This window comes from Anthonomus grandis, chromosome 22 (genome assembly GCF_022605725.1).
Source record: "Anthonomus grandis grandis chromosome 22, icAntGran1.3, whole genome shotgun sequence".
NCBI lineage: Eukaryota > Metazoa > Arthropoda > Insecta > Coleoptera > Curculionidae > Anthonomus > Anthonomus grandis.
In genome coordinates this window covers 36,239,633-36,260,343 of record NC_065567.1, presented here as the reverse complement: position 1 = coordinate 36,260,343, position 20,711 = coordinate 36,239,633, and the positions used below count along the sequence as shown (strand labels likewise).

General features: G+C 33.1%; 1 protein-coding gene across 1 annotated transcript in view; it reads right to left on the bottom strand.

The window, feature by feature from the left end:
- The window catches only part of LOC126748299 (synaptic vesicle glycoprotein 2B), a 99,404-nt gene extending 85,206 nt beyond the window's left edge, over positions 1-14,198 (bottom strand). The window contains exon 1 of the mRNA XM_050457430.1: positions 14,034-14,198. The gene's annotated coding sequence lies outside the window, so the exon portion shown is untranslated. The remainder of the gene's footprint in view (positions 1-14,033) is intronic.
- Between the last annotated feature and the right edge of the window lie 6,513 nt (positions 14,199-20,711).

The following is a 20,711-nucleotide window of genomic DNA, read 5'->3' as shown; positions in this document are numbered from 1 at the left end:
AGAAACTGAATAGAAAATCAAGATTTTAGGTATCGTCAATGATTTTCTTAAAATTAGAAAACTTTCTTAAAAATTATGGACCTAAGAAACCAGTGGCACTATTCTTATGAAATAAAAAACATTATGTTCAAAAGATTATTCGTTACGCATAATGCTTTAGATTCAAGCAGGTTTAAGCAAAAATATAAGAAATATCAAGGTTTTTAAATAATCAGGTCTAACGGTAATGTCTGATCTTCCAAGTAACCAGTCCTTTAAAGTCCAAAATATAAGATTCTAATAACATTATTCATATTTTTAAAGAATGGCGCTTATTAATTAAGAAAAAAATTGACTTTTGATAAAATGGTTGCTAAGGATGTTATCTCTATCTCAAGGTGACTTATTTCAAAATTCAACATTTAAAAAAGCTAGTGTTATGAAACAAAAAATATCATATTAAGAAAGATATTCTCTAGGTGCAAGCAAGATTTACAAGAATTTAATGTACTATTTTCGTTTTATATTCTTTACGCCCTCTATGGGTTAAAAGTTTTAAGCTTTTGCCATTACCTGTTATGAATATTAGTTTCAGTTGCTCCCATTTTTATAATTATTGAATTAATTACTTTAATATCACCAAGATCCGGTATTTATTTCTAAAAATATGATATTATTTAAATAAGGTTAGTACGTATTTTTTTTTTAGATAATGTAACTAAACATAATTTAATCACAGCTTAGGTTGTCGTCACATTTATCTATCAAGACAATGCCATGTAAATATTTGCAGCACCGTGGAAAAAAATATCCAAACAAGTTCATTTCTTATATGTTACTTTAACGAAATAATTTATGACAAGGACATAATAGTAATATTTTAGTGAGAATATTATAGGAATATCATTCGAACATCCTAGGGCATTTAAATATAAAAAGCATTTCAGACGTTTATTATCTTGTTACTCAAAAACTTCCTAAATATAATATTTTCGTGTTTAGACAGATCCTTCTAGGAATCTTATTTTGTTTCCACAAGTTTTTCCAGGAATATTCCTATCGCTAGTGCTCTTTAGTATTATATATCCGAATACACATATCCACCACCTGTTTTATAATATAAAAAAAGCAATTCTATATATTTTTGAGATTTATTGATGAAACACACTGAATATTTTAAGGTTACTAAAGTTTTTTTTATTATCAATGTTATCGTTTATACGGATTTAACTTGATAAAATATTCCCGGAATAAGATATGACGATAAAGTTAATTTCACATAATGAATGTTTATTACATGTTAATTTTTAATGCTAGGAAATTTCCTTTTAAGCATTTTAGCTTCGATATTAGTTGAATAAGTTTTTGGAGGTACGCACTCATTTTATTCAGAACATCTGAGGCATATTCTGTAAAACCCTAGAAAATTAATCGGATAGACCGGAATAATCGTATATCAACAAAATAAACATTCTATTTCTACCGTTTTGATGGGATACAAAATCATAAGGCTTATAATTTTTAAATGAAATTGGATAAAATAGGGGAAAACTCTTTAAATTAAAGAGATTTTTTTAATATTTTTAGAAATGCTGATTATTAGAATTAATAATTATTTGCGTGGAATTAATTGGAATTTGGTTCTAAGCTAAGGTCATTCGACATTAATCTAGCCCTTTCAGATTTCTTTCATCATATTATACCTAGCGCCATAGCTCTATTTGTTCCTTTTAAGAGACTTTTGCCATAGAATAGAATTGCCCATAGAAATGATCAACTTTGTCAGAGTATGATTGATTATGTAGTTTTCTCAGGACTGAAAACTAGATATAAGATCATAACAAATATTTGTTTTCAAAACTATATTTTAAATTGAAATCACCTGATATACTGACCCTATAGGCTTCTAGCTTAGGAAAACAACAAAAGAGTAATCAATAAAATTCCTAGTCAAGAATTTATTAGCTGTGACGAGATTTCGAAAGATTTCGCCCGATTTTTCTCTACAGTTTTTAGTCAAAATGCCATGGTTAATAAAAGTATGTCCCAATCTCTTTTTTTACAGTGGAATTATTATTTGACAAAATAATATCTCCATTATAACTTAGCTTTGTTCAGGGCCGGACGGTGTACCAAATTACTTTTTGAGGAAGTGTGTATCCACTCTTACCTATCGTCTGTTTGTCCTTTTTAAAAGATTATTAGTTTCAGCAGTATTCCCAACTTATTCGAAGCACAGTTTTTTTTATGGTAATCTTTAAATCTGAGGAAAATAATTTAATCAGTTATTACAGGAGACAGCCATTCCTAAGCTTGTGGATAGTTTTATTTATGATCAAATATATTTATTTTTATAGTAGGAAGTGGTTACTTGGTAAACAACATGGTCATTAGAAAGACAGAAAGAAAATGTGCTATATTACGTAAAAATAATCTTGTGTACAAGCATCCTACAAGCTAAAAAAACAAAACAAAAATACAATTTCAAAAATTGACAAAACAATGAACAAAATTAAACACAAGAAGACAAAACTTTTCGAATATACTTGAATTAAAGATAACTAAATAAAACAATCAATTACTAAATAAAGGTAAACTTCTTGACAAAACTAGAGAAGAAAAAAAGGAAAAAAAACTGTCCAACATGTCCAAGGTTAAAACCTATCATTAAAAAAGTCATCCAGGTTATAATATGCCTTAGCCAATAAAAGCCTCTTTAATTCTCTTTTAAATTTCTTAACATCCGATATATGCCTAACACATAGAGGAACATGATTGTAATTTTTTTTACTTATGTAAATTAATATGTTTTTGGTAAGGGAAGACGTAGAAATAGGTAGGGGAACATCATTTACACGACGCGACGAGTCAAATGGCCAGTGTCAGGGGGTAGTTTGGGAATTTGTGTGAATAAGAGCAGCTGTTTCTAACATAAAGAGTGAAAAAAAAGTTAGATTTTTTTCAGAAATGAAGAGGGGTTTGCAAGAATCTCTTAACTTAACAGAACACAGGTATCTACACAGTTATGTAACTGCTTTCTTTTGAATACCAAAGACAATGTTAAGTAGCCCCTTATTGGTTAAACCCCAAAAAGGCAAGCCATACCGAATATGACATTCAATAAGTGAAAACTACACCAAACATGCAACCACCCCTCCCAGCTCTTGTTTTGCCATTCTTACTGCAAAACATCCAGAAGATAATTTCCCAGCTAAATGTAAAATATGATCTTCAAACCGAAAGCGACCATCAATGGTAATTCCTAGGAACTTGCAACAACTCTTTATTCTGCAAGAGAGAATTTTCGTCAAACATCAGACCCTGAACATCGCACTTAAACCCCATAATAGACGTCTTTCTTACATTAAACACGAGCCTGTTGGAAGCACACCACCCTGATAAAATCTGAAGGTCTTCAAGGATACAGTTCTTAATATAATCAGAATTTTTATGGCTCCATAGTATGGTGGTATCATCAGCAAACTGAACCACCTTACCCTGCAGTTTCAATGAACTCAAGTCATCCACATACAGTAAAAATAACAGTGGTCCCAACACTGAACCCTGGGGAACGCCGCATTTTAGGGATCTAGAAGCAGACAAACGCACAGACACTGTAACCTTCTGAGTACGATTTGATAGATAGGACTCGAGCCATCGCAACGCTACGCCCCTAAAACCAATCGAGCTTAGATAACAGTATTCCATGATCCACACAGTCAAATGCTTTGGATAGATCACAAAACACTGCCGCCGATGACTCTCCAGAATTCAAGGACACATAGAAGCTCTCTAAAAAGCTAAAAACAGCATCATGAGTCCCTTTACCGGCTTGAAATCCAAACTGATTTGCAGACAAAATGCCATTATGATGTAAAAAGGATAAAATTTTGCTTTTTGCAAGTTTTTCAACTATCTTAGAGAGAGTAGACAAAATAGAAATGGGACGGAAATTACAAGGCTGATCCAAATCTCCACCCTTATGAAGAGGGATAACCACTGCCTCTTTTAAACATGAAGGAAAAATGCCAAGATGTAAAGAATTTTTTATGGCAGAAACTAAAACATTTAAGGCTGAATCAGGCAAAAAGAGTAACAACCTCGAAGATATCCCATCAGCTCCAGATGATTTATGGTTTTTTAGGCGTTTGACTTCATTTTTTACTTCGGTAAGATCGACAGGATGAAAGAAAAATTAATGCTCAACCGACACTTGTTGAAGATAGTGTAAGGGATCAATGTTTCTACGAATGCCCTTGAGCAAGATATTAGGTATATCACAATAATGGTCGTTTAAAATGTCAGGTCTTAACTCCGGTTCAGATACTTTTCTATGGCAATGTCTAAAATCATTAATAATCGACCAACACTCTCTTTGCCTATTTGATGACATATTTAAGCGATCCCTATAATAATTAGATTTTGCTGCTTTAATTGTCTTTCTGTACAGACTACGGTATTTCTGATGATATACAAGGATATTTTCATTTGTGGTATATTTGCACAATTTAGTCAAAAAACGGAGGTTTTTAGCTGAAATTCTAAGGCCTCTTGTAACCCGTGGTTTTCGTTTCTTAGTTTTAAGCCTCATTTTAGGAAAGCACTGATTGATCTTATCACACAGAACTTGAAAAAATAAAGTAAGTGGGTTAGAAGCCGTTTCAAGTGCATTCCAATTTACCGAAGCTGTAGCAGCAGAAAAAGCATTGAAATTTCTCCTGCTGAAAATTCTTCCCATATAATGAGATGAAGATAATACAGTATTATATGGCATTTTAGCAAGAATAGCTTCATGGTCGGAAATACCAGATGGGAGTACTGTGCATAAAACGTCATCAAAATTTGTACAGAAATAGTCAATTGTAGTTGCAGATAAAGAAGTTATTCGTGTAGGAGAAAGAACGGGCATTTTCAAGTCGTAAGAATTTAAAATACTTAAAAGAGAAGTACGTGGCAAGGTTTCATCAGTGTAGTTGATATTAAAGTCACCAGCCAATATAACCTTAGAGTGTAGGGACAACTGGGTTAAAAGAGAATCAAGTTTGTCCAGAAACATAGCAATATCTCCTGTAGGTGGCCTATAAACACAAAGAATATATAAATTAAAACGCTTACAAAAAAGAGAAAGAGAGAATTCAAAAACATTCTCTAACAGAAGATTATCATACTTATCAATATTACAAAAAATCGTTTCGATTGTTTGCCTAGCCAAGATCATGGTTCCTCCATGTATAGATTGTTGACGACAAAAGTTTGATATAGGAACATAATCAGATATTAAAAAATATTCACTAGGCCTCAACCAGTGCTCAGTCAGAAGTACAATATCAGGAAAATTACATGTGTCCAGCAAAAGATGAAGCTCATCCATCTTGTTTCTTAGGGATTGTATATTAAGAATAAAGATACTTAAGCTTTTCGAAGAGCTAATTTCAATCTTACTAGTAGAATATGAACATGAATGAGATTCAACCTTCGTGGACATGTCTATAAAAAAGAAGAATTCAATTCACGATCAGTAATCAGTTCAGACTCATTAATTTGATGATTCAAAGACAATTTATTCGATGAAATATTAATTTTAAAATATTTGAAAATATGTGCATGTAATAATGATGCCAAGTCTGAACCAAAGTTACTGGCGTGATTAGACTCTAAAATCCCATACAGATTAATATTAATGCATGAAAAGTACGATAAAGGGCCTTATTACTATTATAGATAACATTATGGTTTAAATAAGTATAAGGGCTTGTCATCACTAAAGTGTTTGTATCAACATGATTTTGAATTAAATTTTTAAAAACATCAGATGAAGAACAAATCCCATTTAACATTACTATTAAAAAATCTTCTTTCGTAAAGTCCTTAACTAAATTTGATGCTGTCCTAATCACTTCACTGCTTGAAATGCCCGGCTTCAAGAAACACTGGACCTTGTAGTAAGCTTCAAACTTTAAACGTAAATGTTTTAGGAACACTCTGCTACAATTTCCACCAACAAAGAGAAGCCGAGGTCGACTATCGTCAGGTGTATTTGGCCTAGTTGGTAGGCGTGTTGGAAAATTAATAACAACAGATTTTAAATATCTGTAACTGTTCCTTCAATGCACAAATGTCGGAATTGTAAGTCTATACAATAACCAATTTACCGGTATTTCAGGATACTTTGCTTGGAGCCTTGGAGAGGGGACAAGTCGATGTGATATATGCAGAATCCTCCAAAGCTTTTGTCAGAGTTGATATCAATATTCTATTGAATAAGTTATTTCAATTTGGCTTTTCTCATAGTATGGTTTCTTTAAAAAAAGTTTTCTATCTTCTAGGGTTTAGCAGGATGGATGGGTAGTGCTAGATCACGCCTTATCTGGTTGTTTATTTTTTTTTAATGATATTATTGTTTGCTAATGGTCTGAAATTCTATAGGTCGGCTGGTTCAGTTCAAGATGTGTCTAATGCAAGAAAACTTAAATAGGCTAATAGATTGGTGCACGGAAAACGGTTTATCCTTGAATATGCAAAAATGTAATAACATTCGTTTCTTTAGGAGAATTAAGAAATTTGACTCCTTATATATCATGATTGATGTTAAACTTGGGTATACTGACATGGTTAAAGATCTAGATATATATTTTGATGAGCAACTAAGTTTTATTTTGCATGTCAGCAATATTGTTCTTAAGGCAACAAAAGGGTTGGGGTTTGTGTTGCGTAATTGTAGAGAACTCTCCATTCCAACATGTATTAGGTTATATCTGTCATTAAAACAGCATCATACGTTCTGGGTACGTAATTTTTATGTCACCTTTATGTCCATACGTCCATTGTTATAAAAATTACGTATTTAGTATCTACTTTTGGATACGTAATTCGTACGTATATTAGTTACGTCTTGCGGACGTACATACATGTACATATAAATACTTTAGCTCCTATGGATCATATAAGAATAAAAAAAATATGTATAAAATTTTTGTTAATACACAAAACTATAGGCCAGGAAATAATTTTTTTTAAATATAGGTACTTTTAAATTTGTAATAATTTTCAGTAGAGTAAACAGAAACAAAACTATTTGGATGCTTTTTTGCTTTGATAGAAAAAGTCAACGAATTCGTTATAAATTAGACAACAACTATCAAATCGAGATTCCCTCTTTCCAAAGAACTAACATACCCAATAAATTTAGTTAAAAACTATAGTTAAAAACTATATAAAACTATATATCCTTATATCAAAATTATCAAGATCGGACTGTCAAATAAGTAATTGGCAACCTGACGGAGTTGTCACTGTTGACAGTGTTTAAGACAAGAGACACATGCCAGAACGAACGCCCTCGTTTCGTACAATCGATCAATCATACAATCGATCGTCATGGCGTGGGTTTTCCCTTTGTAATAAAAGTTGACACTTCTGTGTATTTAGGATTTATCAAAGTATTCGGCTTATAATAACATTTTCTTATTACATTTGAATATAGTTTCTAATCATTCAGTGATAGAAAGGATCTACCATAATTGAGCACAATTTATGGTACGAGCATATTTATTAATTTTAGTAGTAATGGAATTACTTATTTGATAATTTGCTTATTTAAAAAAATAATTTTAAGGTGCAGCACTACAAGCAGGCATTAGAAGCACAAAAAATTAAAGACTGTATTTCACAATAGTTGCCAAGAACAAATTTTGTTTTTTTTTTGGATTTTCTTAAACGTTTATTTTTGTTTTGTTTTTTAGACATATACATGTTTTGTTTTATATATTTTTTTTAAAAGCAATATATTTTTAGTTCTTATAGTTATTAGTAGAGTTATTTTTTCTCTCAAATATATTTAGCACACAAAAAAAGAGTCGTGTAAACGACTAGATACCGTCATATTATGTCCAATACGACGTAAAATGTCCTAAAAGTACGTACATATAACGTAGAATCTTGCGGAAAGTGGACGTCCTATATATGTCCATAGTACGTAATAAGTTTTTGGGGTACGTACTGTGTACGTATGTATATTATGTCGTGGGGTACCTACGATACCTACAATAAAATACGTCTTTAGTACGTATCTATGTGTTTAATTGGTGGTCTCAGTGTTGGAATATGGTTCTATGAACTATGATCTGGTCTCATTATTATAGAAACAAGTTTTTAGCTCTTAAAATAGTACAAAATCTCTTTATTAGGTATTTAAATGGTTTGTCTTTACAAACCTTATTTAGGAATCTCGGAGAACTACATATATGTATGATGATGGTTTGAATGTTATTAGTGTACATTATATAGGCTGTTCTCATTACCTTATCATAGCACTAATTATGCAGTTCACTCACCTATAGAAATCATTTTAAGACTGATCAATGATAGGGGTATTGACATTTTGGGAATTCCCTTGAGTCACTTTAAAAATATTAAAGAACTAACGTAGAATAGGTCTAGTTAATGTAAGGTTTTAAGATTTTTTTTAATACGTTGACAGCTGTTACAGGATAAATATCTAATTTATGTGTAGAGTTCTCATTTATATATGCTAAAATTAAAATTTATGAAATATGTATGGTAAGTTAACTTATTAAGTAATAGTGTTATTGCTATATTATATAAATTTTTGTAATAGGGTTGATCTCGTATAAGAAATAAATAAAGTATGAGGATGATCTATGCAAATATTTAAAGAAAATTATAAGATAATTTTTAGCTTTAAGAAAACTATCCGTGATATTAAAATCTGATTTTTTTGGTTGATTTAGTTGAAACTGAGTACCATGTCGATGACTTCTTTCATATCCATATAGAGGGAAAAATGTGAGAGCCTCTGCCTCAACCTGGGTATATCCAGTTTCTAGTTTCATGTCTCAACTGCATTGATTAAATATGGAACCAGGTTGTAACAGTCTTTTTCTAAACATCGTATACAGAATGTTGAAAATTGCTGGCATATCTTTATGAGAAACTTTCATTTATCTGCCAGCTCAGAAATATAACCAATTTGCATATTCGTAAATGTCAAACAGCCTTTTTCCAAAAATCCTATTCATACCCAGCAGTTAATTAATATGGCAACCTTCTAATTAATATCTAAAGGTGACGCCTTCACAACTCCCTTCTTGATAGTTGTCCTTGCACAATTGTTGAACTTGAAGTTCATTTTGATGTCCTGGCTATAGTCCTTAGTAATCAGTTCAAAAAGCTTGTCATTTGTCTTTCCGTATAGTTTAAGGACATCCATATAATGCAAATGAGACAGTCTCTTCTGTAGCTTGGTGTTCAACTCAAAGACGCAATCCGTCTGGTTGAGGAGACAGCAAGTCCCCTTGGAAGATTCCCCTCTCTATGCTGATATTTCCAATAGTCTGGCAATCCATCCACAAAGTATTTTTCCATGACGGAATAAGATGCTTAAGGATTCGTTTTATCTTTGGATCAATATTTTATCAGAACTTTTGGAGGAACAAAAACTTTTATGAGCCATTCATGAGGTACTGAATCATAGGCCTTTGCATAATCTATGTATGAACCAAAAGTTTAGATTTCGTTTCCTCCTTTGGACTTGCTTAAGAACTACTGCATCAATGGTAAGCTGTTGTTTACAAACAAGAGAACCTTTTTCACATCCTTTTTTCTTAAAGATGTTGTTGATGGCTATAGATCTTCTGGTTTACTAGAGCTCTAAACAATATGTAGATCGTCGACAAACAAGTTATAGGTCTATAGTTCTTAGAGTTTGAACTCTTATCAGTCAGCGAGATATTTGTGGGTGGATAGAAAGTTTTTTATCCAAACATAATGGATTCCGTCTGGACCTGGCGTTTTTCAATTTGGTATTTTCTTTATACACCCAGCTACATCCACTGCTGATCTGAACTATGTAACTCCCATTTCTCCAACATTCAACTTCTTCCCCAAAATCGTATCCAACCATGTTGAGTTCTTCTCCTTTCGACCAAATACTCTTCCAGTATTCTCCGAGCTTGTTCTATAGCTATATATGGCAGCAGCCTCCTCATGTTCGTCTTTTCTTCCCAGTCTGCGGAAAAACCTCCGCCTGTTGAAGCTGTTTTGCCCCTTCCGTTTTGTGAGTTATATATCTTCTCACACTTACTCCCTCAGCTTTAATTTTTTGTGTGTATTGATCTTTGTAGTTTATCAGGTCTTTAAGCGTCAACTCTAGTCTACCCTTCCTTGCTATATCCTTGGTCTTTCTGGAGATTTTCTTTGACGGATGTCCTTTTAGGTATTCTTTAATAATGTCGATCTTTGCTCTCATTTCGTCGATGTTTTTGGTCGACCGTCGTTTCCATGCCGGTTCCTTATTATTATTTATATTACCGACATGGTACTCGTTTTTAGCTTATTTTCTCTAAATAAATCAATAGTAAAATCAAATTTGCATTACTTAGAAATGAAGAAAGGTTCATTAACATGTTACTCTATCCTAGTTAATTTTTATCAAGAAATTTACTGGTAAATCAAGATGTTAGCTATCGTCAATGATTTTCTCGAAATTAGAAAACTGTCTTAAAAATTGTAATAAACTGATCGACATGATATTCATTTTCATCTTATTATTTCTAACTATTTCAATGATAAAATCAAATTTGCATTATCAATAATAGTTTTCCCAAAATTAAGACATTCCCTAAACCACACCAGGTGCAGCGTTGAATATCCTCCTGGATTTACCGGAATCATCATCATCTTTACAGTAAAAAATAATTCATTTCAAATTCTTTTGGAAGTTTCTTAATGACACATTCCAACCATAGTTTGCCCAACCATTTTCGTGATACTATTGACCATAAACAACTCTTTCAGAGGCTACAAAATAATGGCACAAGGGCCAAATTTGCATCCTTAATTGAACTATCTCTCTACAACGGTTTAATATATTTGCATAACCTGCAATGGTAAGGAACACATTTCACAAGTCACAGAAATAAAGCAGGGACTGTCCTAGGGATCTATTCTTGAACCTGTCCTCTTTTTAATGTATGTAAATACTCTCAGCAAAGGATTTATAATTGATTTGGTTTCACAATATGCAGATGATACATATATAATACTGTCGGAACTAGATTTGTTTAATTTTTTAAAGAACTACTCAGAAGTGGCTTAACAAATATAAAAATAATGCAGAAGGAGTTTGTAAGTTTTAGTAAACAAAGGCAAATCAATGATTTTAATTGATGGCAAAATTAATACGAGTGGTGGATAATGTGAATTTTCTGGGGGTTTACATTGATTGTATACTTAGTTGGAATATACACCTCCAGAATTGTACTACAAAGTAATTGTGCTTTAATTCGAAGACAAGAGAGATATTATGTTGATATATTCATTAGAACAATTTTACTATGCCAGTGTACAATCAGTTATTAACTATACCATCCTGTTCTGGATTAAATCAAAACTGTTAAGTAAAATATTTAAAGCACAAAAGCGCATCATTCGCTACATTCTTCGATGGCATCCTAGAAAATCCTGTAGATCTCACTTTTTCAAGCTTTTTTGATTATACCCCCCTTGTAATGCCTTTTGTAATGTTTTCAAAGAAATACCCAACAACTTTTTAGGAAAGTCATGATTTTTATTTTGAGAGCATATCAGTTGTCACAAGGGACATAGACCATCTTAGCATAGCCACTCACTTTTTTCCACAATATACATGTGCATCAAGGATTTTAATTTGTTACCACGTTCAGTAAGGCTAATAAATAACGTAAAAAAATTCTAGAAAGAAATTCATGGGCATTTATTCGAGAAATGTCTATATTTCTTTAATTTTAGTGCAAATTATATTTCTATATATAATATTTTAATTAGTTGTTTGCATTGTTACTATTAATAGTCTCAATCTAGTAATATGTCTTAGTATTGAATGATGTTAATTATATGTAAAAGGCTTTAAGTATCTGAAATAAATGTCTTCAGTAATTTTATTATTATTATTATTATTATTATTATTATTATTATTACAGCGACAATGATGATAATGGGCCTTCCTCCATCATTGTTACCAATGCTTCTGGTGGTGTTAATTCTAACGTTACTGATTTGTCTGTCAATGATGTTTATGAAAATATAGTTCAATCGCCTAATACAGTTGCCCTGTCTGATGGTAACCCTAATTATTTCTTTAAAAAATGCAATACTTCTCCATGGACTTTCAGTTTTTCATCACAATAGAAACGTATTATTGCCCCTATATTTAAAAATGACCAAAAGGATAAAATTTGAAACTTCAGAGGACTCCAATCAGCTACTCCTAAGTTATTTGACTGGTTGCAAAATAGTTTTTCTGGCTCTGCAGAAGTTTTTTATCTGATTCTTAGCATAGTTTTTACCATAGAAGATGCACTGCAATAAATTTACAATTTTACCAATGTGATTTCTTGCTCGTAATAAAAGAACGTAAGGAAGTAGATACCCTAAGAAGTTATTGTCTGTAGATTTTCATTCTCAATTGCTGTAAAAGTTCATTCGGGGAGCGTGTTCAGAACGTCAAGATAGGCAGCTGCCTTCCTGACCTGTGTGGACATCTCCTTTGCTTTTTAATGTTTTTTACAATGTCATTTCGAATTGCTTCAAAAACGGAAAATATTTGTCATTTGCTGGTGACCTACAATTTTGGAGTAGTGATCAAAAACTTTTGTCGAATAACTTGGATAGCCTTTTCACTTTGTGCAACATAAATAGGCTTGGTCTCAATATCAATAAATATTGTTACACCAGCTTCACTCGCAATTGAATCGAATCGATACTTGTTCCTCGTTTCTCGTTTTGATCGTTTCTTTTTCCCTGATCTATTTTGCGGTACGGTCACGTTATCACCAATATTCATATTAACAGTCTTGAAAGGGTTCAACATACATTTTTGAGACATTGTGTCTTGTGCCTTGTATTGCCATGGTTAATCATGACTATGGTTTTATTGAGAATCATCTGATGCTGCTTGCTAGTCACAGGGAAGTCTGTTGTATAACGTTAGTCTGCAAACTTGTATATAGTGATATTGATTGTCCCTCTCTTTTAAGTTGTATAATATTTAATGTTCCGTATCAGGTTCTTGGATATCATGCCACTTTCAATGTGCCTTCTCATAGAATATTCTATGGAATGGAATTCATAGCCCTATCCATCGTTAAGTAATGAAATAGATTCATCAAAGTGGTACATATTTTCAGCTTATTTTTTCTAGTTAATTCATTTTGCATCATAGTGGTTTTAAAACTCAAATAAGTCTTAAAAACTAAGAGAGGCTTTATTATTATAATATTAATTGAATTTTAGTACTAATAGATTTTTAGTATTATCAATGTTTCCTTAAAGTTAGAAGGCTTTGCTTCCTAAATATTAAAATAAACTCATTATCTTGAGCTATTATTTTTTAACTAAATTAATAACATCAGATCAATATCACAAAAAAAACTGAAGAATGTCTTGAAAATCGACATAGACTTATCAAAATGATATTCTTTTCAAGCTTTTCTGTTCCTTTTCACGTATTTCTTTAAGAAAATTTGTTTAGTTTAAACAATAACCTTTTACCGTTTAGAAAATCAAACGTAAATAGTGGATTGGGGTTTTGAAGTTATTTGCACTTTATAAGGTATATGTTTAATTTTTGAAAACTTTTGCAGTATAGGACTTACCTAAAATTAAAAAATTGGTAAATTTGACTTTAACTTTGATAATTTTTTATTTATAAATGACAGCTGAAATCAACTATATTAGTGTATCTCAAAAACTACATTTTTTTAAATGTTACATTGATTGAGAAATAAAATAATAATCTGACTTACCATATACTTTCAACAGCCCATCCAACCTTAAACACCCTTTACACAATGTATTTTAGAAAAAATAAAATACTAATAATGCTAAAACTGCAAGACTAAATGTGCCACGAACCTTCTTCTTATGGCGCATTTTTAATTTAAAATAATTTGTGGCCCAATTAAAATCATAAAAATCTAATTGAACATCTTAATATGGATCTCGCGATAATAAAGCAACGGTTATGTTATATATCATCTATCATGAGTATGACTTACCGGTGGTTTTCAGTAGAAAACACTAGCGGAATGCGACTGCAGGGCAAGGCCTCCGCAGTAAACTGAACTTTCAAAATCATGGCAAAACTTTATATATGGTACGAGATTAAACAATGTGTTGTGATCACTAAGTAAACACACATGTATGTTCTAAAAATGCTGCCTTTAAATTAATTATCATTTAACAACAATTAAACTGAATTGAGATGACAGAGACCACGCTCTTGTTGGAAACGTTTTATGTCTTAAGGTGAAAATATTGCATACAGGGCGTTTAGGCAGTTGATTTCTGTTGAAATATAATTGTGATTGAAAAGATTAATGAGTTAATATTTTCGATTGTTGAGTAATTTGTTATTTAGTATTATTAAAATGTACTATAATTATTTATTTAATATTAAAAATATGTTGTTTTTTATTTCTCAGTTTCGGAATAAAGGTTCTCTAAAAAGGTGGACCCTTATTTTCTTATTTAAATAGGCATTTTTCATAATTAGTAGATAGACCTATTTTCTTTGAAATGCTTTAATCATTTTGATTTTCTTTTTACTATTTTATTAAGTATTATTATGAAAATGTAAATAAGTTAATTATTCTCCTAGTTTTTGTACTATTTTATTAGTATTCTGTAGTTAAAGTTGATTCCTAGGGTTTATTTAGGGTTCTACTTACGTTTGGTTTATTATTTTTATCTATAGTGTTTAGTTTTTAAGTAGTTCATCTTGTTTGAGAGCCCCATTTTGGCCCCAGTTCGGGTTATTTAGGTTATATTATTGTAAATCCCTGTAGTTTTAATTTTCAAGAATTTGTATACTTGCTTGCTTTGACTGTCAGTATTCTCCTAAAATTATTAATTAGTCTCTTTCGGCAAAAACAATGAAGATAATTCTAAATATTTCGAAACTGTTCCATCGGGTTTTAAAAAGGACGCGCTTCGTGACATTTCATTCAGTTTTAATTGTTTAGTCAGTTTTTACCTTGGAAACAATTAAACGATAGTCAAGGCGAGTTAAGTTAGTATTTTTGACGTTGACAATAAAAGTGTGTTCCCGAATTTCGTTACAATTGGTGTCAGAAGTAAAGGATATTTGAAAGCTCATTTTAGTGGATGCCTTTAACAGAAGTCATGACAAGATGAAGACCGAGAAATTGATGGAGCTGCTATTAAGGAAGTTTAACGAGCAAAAAGTAGAACAAGAAGAACGAGACCGCAAACAAGAAGATTTACTAAAGACAATGAAATCTGACCTGAAGAAGGAAAATGAAGACCTGATTCGAACCATGAAAGATGACTTACTGAATTTAAAAGATAATCTTAAAAAGGAGCAGGACGAACGAGACAGAAAACAAGAGGAACGAGTTTTACAACTTAGAGAAGATCTGGAGATAAATCAGAAACAATTAATGACTAACTTTGAAGCAACAGTGGAATAAGAATTGGGGCAAGTACAAAAAAAGTTCCAGGAACTAGAGATGAAAGTAAAACGGACTCCTCTTCATCTCGATCCTGGAATGCAAACAATGGTAAAAGTAAAGCCACCAAAATTCGACGACAAAGAAGCATGGAGTACCTACTTGAATCAATTTGAGGCCGCTGCTAAGGGAAATCCCTGGGATAACGAAGAAAAGGCAATCAATCTTAAGCTAAGCCTTAGAGGAGAAGCTACAGAAATATTAAGAATGGTGCCATCTGAGGATTAGCTTAATTTCGACGCACTGGTACGTACCTTAAAGATGAAATACGGTGAAGCCCATCTACAACAAGTTGAATCGAAATCTAGAAGACAACAACCCGAGGAAGAACTCCAACAGTTTGAGGCCGATGTTGCTCGATTGGCTGTAAATTTACTATTAGGTTACAAATATTTTACATGATTGTTTTGTACATCCCACCATCTATCACATCTGTAATTTTCGAGCAATTTCTGGATCAGTTTACACTTTTAATATCAAAGCTAAACCATAACGTAATAATAGTGGGCGATTTTAACGTGTCTGATTTCTCTATTAACTCACCTACAGGTAATCATGTTAGTCAAAAGTCTATTGCTGTGAATAATTTTGCTAACACTTTTAATCTTGTTCAGTGTAATCACATCCTAAACTATAATAACAGACTATTGGATCTTGTTTTATCTAACTTCACCTGTACTGTTTCGCGTAGTGACGTGCCTTTTGTCTTGGAGAATTTGCATCACCCTACACTAGAAATTGATTTTACCGTCTCAGGCCAACGTGTCCATAATTTTCAGCTTAATAAAAACTTATCTCATTCTTTTAATTTTAGAAAGGCCAACTTCCATCTCCTTTATGTCTCGATCCTTGAAGCTGACTGGTCTACTGTGTATTTATCCTCTAACGTTAATGATGCATGTGGAGCCCTATATGATATATTGAATGGCATATTTGCCGCACACATTCCTCTTAAGCAGCAACGTAAAAGAAGATTTCCAAATTATTATTCTCGAGAATTGATTAGGAACATTTATAGGAAAGAAAAGGCTTTCAAGGACTTTAAAATGTACAATTCTCCATTCTTTCAAAATAAATTCCACTCTCTTAGACGCCTTATAAAACTACAAATACACAATGAATATAAGTTGTATATATCAAACACCGAAAGGAATATTTCTTTGGACCCATCTAGCTTTTGGAATTTTATTGGTTCTAAGAAGGCTGGCACCAGGATTCCTGGTATGATGAGGCTACCCGATGACATGGTAATTAAAGACCCACAAGACATAGTTGATGCTTTTGCACTGTTCTTTGGTGAGGCATTTATACAATCAAATTTCATTAACCATTCGTCGACGTCTGATAATGTGCCCCACTTTGACATTTCCAACGTTGATGCTTCCCAGATTATTTTGGCCAGTAAAAAACTCAAAATAAGTTAACATCTGGTGTAGACGGTGTGCCTAGCTTCTTGGTTAAAAATTGCATTGGTGTCCTGGCTGATCCGCTGACCTACATTTTCAACTTAATACTGTCAACAGAACAAATCCCTGAAATTTGGAAGACTGCTAAAATAATACCTATTTTAAAAGCTGGGGACTCTGATCAAATTGTAAACTACAGGCCAATCTCATTACTCTGTAACTTCTCAAAAATGTTCAAAATTATTCTGAATCGGTAGCTATTTAGTCACGCAAAAGAACTCATCTCTGTAGACCAGCATGGATTTTTTAGCGGGAGATCTTGTGTTACTAACTTATCCTGTCTGTCTAGCCACATCTGTGAATCACTTGATGTTAATACTCAAGTCGATGTTATTTATACCGACTTCCAAAAAGCCTTTGATCGGATAGATCACTATATTTTGCTGCATAAATTAACTCAGTATGGTTTTTCAGGGAGATTATTTAATTTATTTCATTCCTACTTGATTGGTAGATCTCAATATGTTGAATATGAGGGCTTTAAATCAAAACTTTTTAACGTAACGTCGGGTGTGCCACAGGGCTCGAACCTGGGTCCGCTCCTGTTTAGTTTTTTTTATAAATGACTTGATTGAGTCACTCACTTGTCATAGGCTGGCTTTTGCCGATGATTTGAAGCTATATTTAAATGTATATGGTTTGGAGGATTGTGTTTTTCTTCAGAACTGTCTAAATACATTGGAGGTATGGTGCGCTGTTAACAGGTTAGGCTTGAATGCGGCTAAGTGTAGTGTGGTCAGTTACTCTAGATCAAAAACACCCTTAAATTTTAATTACTTTATTAATGATACTATTTTGAGTAGATTAGAGCAAATTACTGATCTTGGTATAACCTTTGACTCTGAATTTGCATTCGTTCCACACTTCAATAACATAGTCAAGTCAGCCCTGAGAAGGCTTGGGTTCATAATTAGAAGTTCTCAGAGTTTTACTTTGGAATCTACATTAAAACTGCTTTTCTGTTGCTTTGTGAGATCAAAACTGGAGTTTGGCTGCATTATATGGAACCCGCTCTATCAGAATCATGTTGGTCTCCTTGAATCTGTTCAGCGTAGATTTGCTAAGTTTTTGGCCTTCAGGCAGGATGGCATGTATCCGGTAAGAGGGTTTGATCATCGGCAAATATTGGAACGCTTCAATCTACATCCATTACATCTCAGAAGAATGATCTTCTCTGTAAGATTCCTGCATGGGTTACTGAATGGATTCATTGATAGTCCTGTACTTCTTTCTGGTGTACGTTTCATGGTGCCTAGACTTAATGCTAGAATCCTGTTGAAATCGCCACTATATACAATATGCGCTATATTTAATCGGATCTGTCACATGTGCGATATAAATTTCTCTCCGGTTCATGTGATTATCGATATCTTGGTGGATCATTACTCTTGGGATTAGGGCCCATGTGTTTAAGTCATACTTAGTAGGTATATTGCAGTTAATTTAATTTAATTTAGTTGAATATGTGATTATCTTGTTAAACTTTTATAACTGGGTTTTTATATCATATTAATAGTTATTTGTTCTAATTTTTTGGATAACTTTTGAGAATGTGACTTTACTTTACTCTTTTTCTTTTCTTTTCATTCTTTTAGGTTTGTTTGTGTGTGTTTTTTTTAACTATATTTTTCATTGTTTTGCAACTGTTTCCTGTTATTGGGCAAGTTGCCTGTTGGAAATAAAGGCTTATTATTATTAGTAAATCTGGCTTACCCTTTAGCCCCAACAGAGTTCCGAGAACAAATTTTTTATTGATGGAGTTCGAGATCCATATACTAACCACGCTCTAAGGATGGCTCATCCTAAAATTATTTCAGAAGCTTTGGCCCATGAACTAGAGTATGAGGCAGCTTTTCAAGCAACTAGAAGGCAGACACGAATAAGACAAATCAGAAGTTCGGAAAGTGATCTCGAAGACCGCCTAAAGAAGATTGAGTCATTATTAGCAAGGAAACCTAAAAGACCATTGCAATGCTGGAATTGCAATGAGGAGGGGCACCTTAAGCGTCAATGCCCCAAGCCTTTAAGAGTCCCAAGGAACCAGGAAAACTTCAACTAGTCAGCTTTATGGGGCGCAAGCTGGCTGGGTGCTACCAAGTATAAGACTAAACCGGCTGCCACATCCTGGAGAGAGCTTGGTAGTACCGGGAAAAATATGCGGCCGTGAATGTGAGATGGTAGTGGATACAGGATCAAGTCATACTATCGTGAAGCCGAACATCGTAGCACACTGTAGGCTTTCAGCACCACCCAATTTAATTCTGTGTCTGCGGATGGAAAAAGGATCCCGATTCTTGGATTGCATGAAGCTACAGTCACCATTGGCTTAACCACATTCCAACAGCCAGTACTAGTGGCAGAAATCATGGATGATGTCATATTAGGATTAGATGGTATGAATGCTTAGCAGTTTAAAATGGATGTATATAACCGGATATTGACGACGAGAAATGAAGAGATTTTTATGCACCACCTATATGAAGATAAAGTAAATACCAGAGTCGTTAAGTTATTCAAGGATATTACCATACCAGCAAATTCAGAGGTGGTGGTTAATGCTACAACTGGAGGAAAAGAGGGAGAAACTCTTTTGATTGAGCCCATGGCAAACTGCAAACTATATGGTCAAGGAATTTTTCCAGCCAAGACGTTATCTACGCAGAAGGAATCTACTGTTTTGGTTCGAATGGTAAACTTAAAGGATATGATTAACACCTGAAACAAGGAGAGAACATTGGCGTATGCTCTGAAGTAGTGGCAGTCATGAAAAATGCTGATAGAAGTCGTTATTCAAACAGACCTTTTCCTGTATACAATCATTCCTATTGAGATATCGTTCTTCTATCCACAAGTTAACTGGAAAAAGCCCAGCAAAAGTTGTCTTCGGTGATGAACTTCGTTTACCTTTGTACATTATTACTGGAAGACCCTAGAAGTCTGAAACCCTTCAGGAGTACGTCAACCATTTACAAGAGCGATTGCAAATTGTTCACGAACAAGCACGGGATAAACTTCACCTAGAAAGTAACAAAATGAAATCACGTTATGACATAAAGGCAAATTCTACTGGCTTTAATCCTGGAAATAAAGTCTGGTTATAGAATCCACGAAGGATAAAGGGCAAGTGACCAAAGCTTCAGAAGCATTGGGAAGGTCCATTCAATGTGGTCCCCAGAATCAACGACGTGGTGTACCGTATCCAGCGACATCCAACAACGAAGATGAAAATTGTAAACATCGTCCGGTTAGCGCCCTATCATGACTCAGGTGGTCCCAGGTTTGACCCTGGAGGTGTTGATTGATCAGAACGATCAAACTTGAGAGGGGAGCAGTATTATGAAAATGTAAATACGTTAATTATTCTCCTAGTTTTTGTACTATTTTATTAGTATTCTGTAGTTAAAGTTGATTCGTAGGGTTTATTTAGGGTTCTACTTACGTTTGGTTTATTATTTTTATCTATAGTGTTTAGTTTTTAAATAGTTCATCTTGTTTGAGAGTCCCATTTTGGCCCTAATTTAGGTTATTTAGGTTATATTATTGTAAATCCCTGTAGTTTTAATTTTCTAGAATTTGTATACTTGCTTGCTTTGGCTGTCAGTATTCTCCTAAAATTATTAATTAGTCTCTTTCGGCAAAAACAATGAAGATAATTCTAAATATTTCGAAACTGTTCCATCGGGTTTTAAAAAGGACGCGCTTCATGACATTTCATTCAGTTTTAATTGTTTAGTCAGTT